Raw genomic sequence first — 9723 nt, forward strand, 5'->3', positions numbered from 1 at the left:
AATGAGAACTTAATGTTTGAAATTTTATTTCATGTCATGGGTTCAGGAACAGTAGCTAAATGTGTGCTTACTCTATGTTAGGAGTTAGTGTAGTCACTCTTTTTATAGTTAAACACATGAAGTGTTTTTTGTTTGGTGCTGAACATCTAAGTTCAGCTTACTCAGAAGAAGTAGAAACCAATCATTCAAGGAGCAAAGTCAAGTCTCTAGCGAGTTCTCCTAAGTAAAAGAATAGACTGTACAATATCAGTTGAGTTAAAATTCTAGAGTGGATAGGGAAGAGACTTTTTTTTTTTTTTTTTTTTTTTTTTTTTTTTTTTTTTTTTTTTTACCATGAATGACACTTTATTTAGTCATTTTCTTCACAACTGAAACTCCGGGGATTCAAAATTAACATCTTTGCCTGTGAGCTTCTTATACACACCAGAAAAAGTTTCAACCTTGTACTCCACGTTGTTCTGCTGGGCTTTGTCTAAATGAACCTTTATGAGCCGGCTGCCATCCAGTTTCACGCGGATCCTCTTCCCCACAATCTCACTTGGGAAGACCAAGTCCTGGAGGATGGCGTCGTGCCCTGCAGTGAGGGTGCGGCTTCTGGGGCGCTTCTGCTTATTTTTCGTGCGGCTTTTCCGAGTTGGCTTGGGCAGAATCCTCCTCTGAGCAATGAAGACCACATGCTTCCCACTGAACTTTTTCTCCAATTCACGAACCAGCCAGACTTGGATTTTCTGAAAAGACTTCAGCTGAGGAACTGGTACAAAAATTGTGATAGCTTTCCGGCCACCACCAACTTCAATTTCCTTGCCCGTGGTGATGTTCAGTTCCCGAAGCTGCGCCTTGAGATCGGAGTTCATCTCCAGCTCGAGCAGCGCCTGGGAGATGCCAGACTCGAACTCGTCCGGCTTCTCGCCATTGGGCTTCACAATCTTGGTGCTCGAGCTGAACATGGCTCATCCCTTACGGAGTGCGGAGTGCCGGCTTAGAAAGAGTGGGAAGAAACTCTTAAGGCACACTCCTAGCTGAAAAGCAATACTGCTGCTACCTGGCGGGGTAATGTCACTTTTTCTTGCAACCTGTGACAGGTTGTCCATGCCCCAGGAGGACAGTCTTCCATCCATGTGTATACTGGCAGCACTATGTATATGTATGTAAATTTGCCTCCACATTCAATTTAATACTAAACACCCAAACAGGAAGATAGATACTAAACATGCTGTCTGTAACAGTGTTACAAATACATTTTCCCAGTTCTGTTTTTTTCTATCATTCTACTAGAAACTTTCTTTTGTGGAAGCCATTAAACAATGAAGAATTCCTCTGAAAGGATATCTTACGAACAAAATGGATTGAAATTTGAGTCTTCTCAGATCATTGTGATTTCAGTAAGCATGCTGTTCTCACACATGGCATCTTGTTTTTCTGTTTGTAAGTCATTCAAATGACATGGAAATTTGACAACAGATGCTGTGTGAGACTAGTGAAGGGTCTACCTGGAGACTCTTATACTGCCACTACAATATAGAGTAAGTCTTCTTACCAAAATCATGTACAAATGATTCATAAATAATTTTATCTTTCTTATAAGCCAGGTGACTTTAAATTTCTTTTATTTATGAAAAAACTCAAGTAATCCTGCATTTACTAAATAAAGAAATAAAAACTTTGAGTTCCTGCAAATCTGTACTATGTGTTTGCTATCACTTGGAACTGTTCTTTAACATTAGCTAGCAGGTTGCTGGTAGGTACTACAGACAAATTTCAGAGAATTCATTCATCCTGCTTTGAAAAAGGAAATAATGTTGAAATACACTAAGTAACTCCCACCAGGTGGTGGTGGCACAGGCCTTTAATCCCAGCACTTAGGAGGCAGAGACAGGCGGATCTCTGTGAGTTCAAGGCTAGCCTGGTCTACAGAGCGAGATCCAGGAAAGGCGCAAAGCTACACAGAGAAACCCTGTCTTGAGAAACCAATATATATATATATATATATATATATATAGTAAATCCCATGATACAAAGGCATATGTCATGCCTTTTTCCATTACTGTTTACCGTGAGAGTGAGTCATTTCTCTAAGTCATATCTTACAGTAATATCTTGGAGTTTCAAGCACTCAAAAGAATTAGTGACAAAACAATATTGCTAAATATCTACCAAGTCTTTGGGCTAGGTTTCTGACAGATATGAGCAAGTAATAATTGCAGCACTAGTTTTTACGGATTGTGATTTTCCAGGAAACATGACCAAATTTGATGTCAGTAAATTTTACCTGGGTGGTTCATTTGTAATTTGACTTTATTGATCAGATATGTAATAAGTTGGTTGTAAACTAAGACTTTTTCAATAATATTCATTCTTTAAACTTTAGAATGCTTACTTACATGGTTTTGCATCAAATGTCCTGTTATCATATCAGACTGCACTTTGATTTTGGAAGTCAAATCTTTAGTCTCCCTCAGAAGATACAATGTATAAGAAGACCCAGAAACATAGACAGGAATTATGCTTGTTTGACAAAGTGGTAGTAGTGTATTCTTTTCAATGGTCCATGACATCATGAACCCCAGGAAGCTGGCTAGGTTTCCGGTATCGTATATGATTTCCTTCCTGTGGAGTGGTCCATAAGTCCATTGACAGCTCCTGGTTGTCACCAACATATAATGTCACTTACTGGACCTTTATGGATATCTTGCCATGCTGGTCATTGTCATGGGTCACAGGTGCTACAGCTGAGGAGGGCTGTTTTATGGCTTCCTTCCCTTAGCAGCTTGCATACTATTTTCTAGAACCATAGAAGCAGATCCACCTTGAATCATCAGGAATCCAAGTATCCTAAATGTCCATGTTTGGTGTCTTCGGCAACTGTGGGCCGCCTTCAATCCATAAGGTATAATCAAGGGATAAATCAATATTGTTTTGATAATCACTTCAACTTCCCTGACTAACTATTCTAAAGGGATTTCTCCTAGTTGGTACTGGGAATTTTGTTCATTTATGGTTATTGTGGGTAGCATGAGTGATGTAAGGGAGAGGAAAAGTCATATAATTCTATTTCAATTAAAAACACATTGAAAATAAAAAGCATATAAAATAGTAGCAGAAATACTGTGTTTGAAAATGATTGTGAAGTCTTATTTCACTTTTATTAAGCTACCTCCTAGGGAGTTCCTGATCTCACAGAGAATAAGCAATTATAATTGAACCTTTATAACCACACTCATCAATAAATGGTTTAATTGCATTGTACAGTTAGTGCTACCTTTCCTCTTATTCTAGCTTGGCAGTGCACATTCCAGAAAGATATTATGTTACAGTGAAAGATTTAGTAAGACAAGACAGCTTTCCTCTCTGGATGTTTTGTTCCATAAAATCTTGTCAGTTTGACATTTGCTCCTCTTACTTATGATTTTGTTCCATTTTCTCTTCCTCCCTTGCCATATTTATCAACTACTGAGGTGCACTTTGCTAAGTGCTCCAGATGGGAGAGAGACAGATTTTCCTCCTGGATAGAAGCCAGGAAAATTGCCATGCTCCTATTCTCGTTATTGCTCCATATTTTGGGCATATTGTGCAATTCTTTCATTGTGCATAATTGTCTAATATTAACAAATTGTTTATGAATTTTCTTCTGAAATCCACAGTCCACTAATTGAGCTCTGTCTAATGTATGGAATGTCATGAAAGGCTAGCAAGTGTGCTAAAGGACAACTCTTAAACCATCAATGTATCAAAAAATGATACATTATTTCAGCCTAGTCCAAAGCTAAAATATAGACAGTCTGAGTAAACTATATACACTGAAAAAAATTAACTCAAACATATTACTTTTCTTTTTAGATACTATTTAACCAAACCATGTAGACTTTAAATAAATATCTATAGATCAGGGTAATATATAAAAATTGATGAACGGTTCAATATGTTTGAGTAGGAAGATGACTTTGAAGAATCTCCCATCTCTGTTTTGAGACTGCTAGAGACTCCTGCTTTGAAAATGACAAGCAAGAGGTTTTGTACAAACCTTCCACTTCGAACACCTGGTACATATCCAAAAGGTATCATAAACATTTCACAGCTAAATCTAGATTATAGAAATATAAATGTCATTCAAGAGAAGAAGCTCATTAGATGAATGGAGAACGGCACGTTCAACAGTTTTGAAAGAATTGGTGGTAAAAAAAAATAGAGTAAGAATTCTGTGTGACCTGGCCTGTACTTGAAATATTGTAATTAGAAATAATGATAAACTGGAAATGAGTGTCCCATATCTACTCAAAGAGAAAATCAAAAAGACATAAGAATTAATTTTTGCTGTACTGTCTTGGGTTATATTGTGAAACATAAGACAAGAGTGTAAAAACAGATGTTGGGACTGTAGAGATGGTTCAGCTGTTAAGAGCATTGGCTGCTCTTCCAGAGAACGAGGGTTCAATTCCCAGAATCCTCATGGTGAAATACTAATGTCTATAACTCCAGATCAGACACACTCTTCTGTCATCTGAAGTCAATGCGTGCACATGATGCACAGACATGCATATATGCAAAACATTCACACACATAAATAAATCTTGTTATTTTAATTTTTTTGAAATCCAATTTTAATACATTTTTAGTTAATACAGAATTATATTGCTTTCACCCCTTCATTTCATCCTCCAATATCTCTCAGGTATACTTCTTCCAACTCCTTCAATGCCTTTCAATCTCAAATCGATTCTTCAAGCACATACACACACACAAACAAACAAATATGTAAATACAACATTCCAAATCTGTTTTTGTTGGTTATGTTCAAGGATGAACACTTTATACTGAAATAAAAGGGCTCATCTTTGAAAGAAGCTAATTTCAAAATAAATAAATTTTAAAAAAACCTAAAAATCAAAAAAAGTGGAGAACTGTTTACTATGTAACCAGGTTAACAGTAATATGACAATATTAAATTATTTTGTTTTACATTTTTGTTTTTTCTTGATTTATTGTTTGTTTAATTATGTGTCTACAAGTTGGCTTTCAATTCTTGATCATTTGTTTCTACTTCTTAAGTGCTGATGGACCTACAGACATATGCCATTTTGCCGAGTATTAATATTAATTGGTAATTTTAGAATGAGTGCCTTAGACAATATAATTTGGAGAACATAGTTATATAGAATTTTTCTAAAATAATATTGCACCATTGTAATGTAGATTTGTGTTTTGTGACTCTGTTCTTAATTCTTTTAAGTAGATCTAAATCAAACTGTGATACAACAATAAAAGAACAGTATTATATAACAGGAAATTATTAATTCTCCGGAAGATGATATAAGTATTTTGAATTCACAAAGAAATATTGACTGGTGGTATATTATAAAGAAAAATGAAAGAAGTACAAGGAAAACTAGAATTACACCGACCTTTATGGAAAGTGAAATATTAATAAGAAAACCCAAGAGCTGGGCCAGTGGCATGGCTCATGGAGAAAAGTTTTTTTGTGCCAAACCTGATAACCCAAGTTTGATCCTCAGGACCTGCATAGTAGAGAGGAAGAGCAAACACCAAGAAATTTTCCTGCCACCTCCACATGTGCCCTAGGTCATGTTTACCACCTACAGAAATTAAATATATGATATGATATGATATATATATATATATATATATATATATATATATATATATGAATATCAGAGAGTAAAGAATGGAAATATAATAGAGGATCAATGAAAGACAGTCAGTTGAATATTATACAAAATGTAAGGACTCAAGGACAGAGATCAAGAAACTAAGATACTGAGTTCAATTAACTCATAACAAAAACTCTAAAAAAGATCAATACAGAACAAAGGATGTGATTAATATATTATTCATGGAAGTGAGCGAATATCCAGCTATAAGAAGAAAGTTGACACAAGTTTGAAGAGAAGCTGAAAGCTGAAGCCCACTACAGTTCCTAACTTTATTTAATCTAGCACAAATCAAAATTTTACCATCACTTCAATGCCTGAATCATTCTAGAGTCTCTTGTTTAGTGAAGATGTTTCATCATTCTTATAAGAACACTTTGCAGAGAATAGAAGAAAACAAAGTCTAGGTTAGGACTTAGTTTAAAAACAAATCATAGACTTAATGCCCAAATCTAAAGACAATGTTTTAATGGATAATTCAAATCTAAAGCACAGTCTCCTAGAGAGATAAACTCTACCCCTCTCAGTGATTAAAATTTGGTGACAGAAAATTTCTAAATCTGTAAGAATACTAACAAATGTTCTAGGATAGAATGACATACTTGAAGAGGAAATATTAAGTGTTCCATTTGAATTAGAGGCTATGAAAATGTACCTAACTAGAGGTCTTTTATTTCCAGATGTTAGTCAACATATCATGAGAGGACAATTGCAGTTTTTCAAGATCTTTGTACCTCTCTCTGAACCAGTGGGATTTTAGTTTACTATATCTAATAATATGGTAAAAATGATGTTTTGCAAATGCCAGAGCTAGGTCTTAAGTACTTTATACATTTTCATTGTTATGTATGTGCTTATTCTTGGGTCCCAGCCATATGTGAGGGTAAGTTCAAGTAAAAAGAGAAGAAGTTATGAGGAGGCAAAGAAACACAAGAATAAAACTGCCCTGAGCCTGTGGCCAAAAGACAGTGCCAGCCTACAAGGCACAAAAATGAGCCAATTTGAAATTTTATCCGTTAACTTGGCACTATCCAACCCAGCTTGATTTACATGGACAAAAGCAAAATCATGTCTACCAAAATCAGCATAAATTGAATAGTTGAATATATTAAACTTGGTGTAACTTTCTATGCACTAATGGCTGATTTATATGATGAAATCTGAAGATGGTAAATATTGAAAGAATAGGAAATTAGTGCTTTTAATCACAGATGAATTGATTTTTGTATATGCTAAGCCCAAAAGAATCTTTTGAACTATTATCAGAAATAATACAGTATGGATAGGTAAATTATTGAGATTTCTGGCCATAAGGCATACAAAATCAATATTACTTCCCGTTGATAGATATATAGTATTGGAAAATGAAGTGTTAACATGTAAATCAGCATAAAATATGAAGTAACTATATGCAACTACATAAGATAATTGCTTCTATTTAAGAACAGAATAATGTGGCTTGCAAAAAGAAAATCATGTAATATTTGAAGGCTATTGATGAAATTACCAAAATCAGAGTGGTATGGCATATTTATGCACAAATGGGCTTAAGTGTTTTAGGTATTATTTTTCATGCTAATTCTACTCATTTAAAACTTTATAAAATATCTGAAGATACAATAATATGTGTATCATATGTCTGTACATTCACATATATATTAGTTTTCTCCAAAGTTTTAAAGGAAATCCATGGAAACTGATTTTTCTTTCAACACCGTAAACATAGGATAATACATTAGTTGCCTCTCACATGTTCATTTTCTGACATTGGTTCATAGTTTATTATTGTCCTCTACTGCAGTGAGTAGCTCCTAGCTGTCTTTTTCCCTAGGCATCATCTTAGGGATAGATACATACACACACACATACATACATACATATAAATATATACAAACCTCTACAATGACTCACTTTATGACATATGTCATCCTTGTCACGTCTTACCAACAGATTCATTTTCTCTGGAGGTTGAGCAATATGGGACATAGTAACAATACAATTATCAGCTAGAGCAGGAGATAATGAAATACATTTGCCTTGGGAGAATCTCTGTCCATGCTAATTGTTGCAACAGACAAGTTCTTTTCTTACACAGCAAGCTGACCACAGTTTAGAGGCAGAGTTTATTTAGTGAGTTGCTTAAAGGAGTTGGAGAGAAGGCTTACTGGTTAAATACCCATTCTTCTCTTGGAGAAGACTTGAGTTTGGTTCCCAGGACATATTTCAGCTTGTATCTGCCTGTAGTTTCTTCAGGACACTTAAAGTTTTCTTCTGAACTCTGCAATCATGTATGAAAAAACTGCCAGTTCCACAATTAAAAATAAATAAATAAATAATTTAAAAAGCGGTAGTGGATTTTCTAGCATCTGCAAGACTTCTATTTTACAAAAGAAATAGAGAAAATATCACTTGAAGAAGAATGAGACTGTTACACTGCTTAATATTAAGCATGTTGTATACACCTCATTTAGGAATATACAGAACAGCAGACAAAAGAAAAAGAAAAAGAAAAAGAAAGAAAGAAAGAAAGAAAGGAAGGAAGGAAGGAAGGAAGGAAGGAAGGAAGGAAGGAAGGAAGGAAGAAAGAAAGAAAGAAAGAAAGAAAGAAAGAAAGAAAGAAAGAAAGAAAGAAAGAAAGAGAAGCCAGTGTTCAACTTCAGAAGGAGCAAACATCTTGATTATGCGGTATAGAAAAACTGAACCTTATTACCAAAAACAACTGCTTAATTTTTATGAAAATCTCTGATAAGGCTTTGTCTTTGAAGGAAATCAATGACTACGGCAGTGTTTTCATTTTTTAAGATGATTACTGAATATATAAAATTATGATTTATCACATGCAGTGAATTGGAAATAAATGAAAGTCATCTGAAGGTTGGAAAAAAATGACTCAGTGGTTAAAAACACTTGTTTTTATAGAGACCCAGATTTGATTTCAACTCCCACATAGTAGCTCTCAACTCTGTGTAAGTCCAGTTTCTGGGGATCCTGACCCCATCCTTTATTTCTGCAAGTGTCAGGTTTGTATGTGTTGCACATACATACTAAGTCAAAACACTCATACATTTAAAATAAAAATTAGCCAATCTAGCCAGGCGGTGGTGGTGCACGCCTTTAATCCCAGCACTTGGGAGGCAGAGCCAGGTAGGTCTCTATAAGTTCAAGGCCAGCCTTGGCTACAGAGTGAGTTCCAGAAAAGGTGCAAAGCTACATAGGGAACACTGCCTCAAAAAACAAACAAACAAAACAAAACAAAAAACCAAAAAAAATTAACCAATCTAATTTTATGAGGTTACAGACTACTTTCTTTGGGCTTATAATTATCATTTCTCCTTCCCTTTCCTCCCTCTAAACCTTCCCATATACCCCTCCTTGCTCTCTTTCAAATTCATGGCCTCTTTTTTTCATTATTATTGAATGCATATGTATAATCTGTCAACTCCTCACGAAAAGGAGAAGTTTCTTTTGGCTCATTATTTCATAGAGCTTCAGTCTGTCAGCAGACAGCCATGGTAAAGCTCATGGAGATGGAGACATGTTGCAGGGCCTCCTCTCCTGGAAGTGAAACAAAAAGTAGGTAGATCTTCCAAGAGCTGATCTTTGGGGACTAACTTTTGTTGCCCAATCCTCACCTCCAAAAAGCTCACAGCTTTCAAAGTGGCACTCAGGCTGGGGAAGAAACATTTAAAACACAAGTCTGTCAGGGCTGTTTCTGCATGAAACCAAAAAACCTGTCTCTACTCTTACTGCCACACGTATACTCAGACAGACAACTCATGTTCATATTACATAAACATACAAATCTGTACTCACTCGACAGATTTGGTAATATAAACAGATTTGTATATGATGTGATTTATCCACTGTTTCACAGCTTCACAAAATTAAAAACTATCACTCGCTGGCATGTGTCTTATTCACAGAATATTGCATGATTCATTTGCCATATTAATGTACAGAGATTTAACAAATTATTTTATAACAGGCATAGCTATAGTTTAGCATCAAGGGCTGGCATTACGTTTTAGCACAGAAAAATGCTAAAGTAAATTCTGTT

The 9723-nt window shown here is 35.2% G+C and overlaps 1 pseudogene; it reads right to left on the bottom strand.

Annotated features, from left to right (window-relative positions):
* Window positions 1-327: 327 nt before the first annotated feature.
* LOC102907021 (small ribosomal subunit protein eS7 pseudogene) lies at window positions 328-964 on the bottom strand (annotated as a pseudogene).
* Window positions 965-9723: the final 8759 nt, after the last annotated feature.

The sequence above is a fragment of the Peromyscus maniculatus genome, chromosome 2, assembly GCF_049852395.1.
Source record: "Peromyscus maniculatus bairdii isolate BWxNUB_F1_BW_parent chromosome 2, HU_Pman_BW_mat_3.1, whole genome shotgun sequence".
Classification (NCBI taxonomy): Eukaryota; Metazoa; Chordata; class Mammalia; order Rodentia; family Cricetidae; genus Peromyscus; species Peromyscus maniculatus.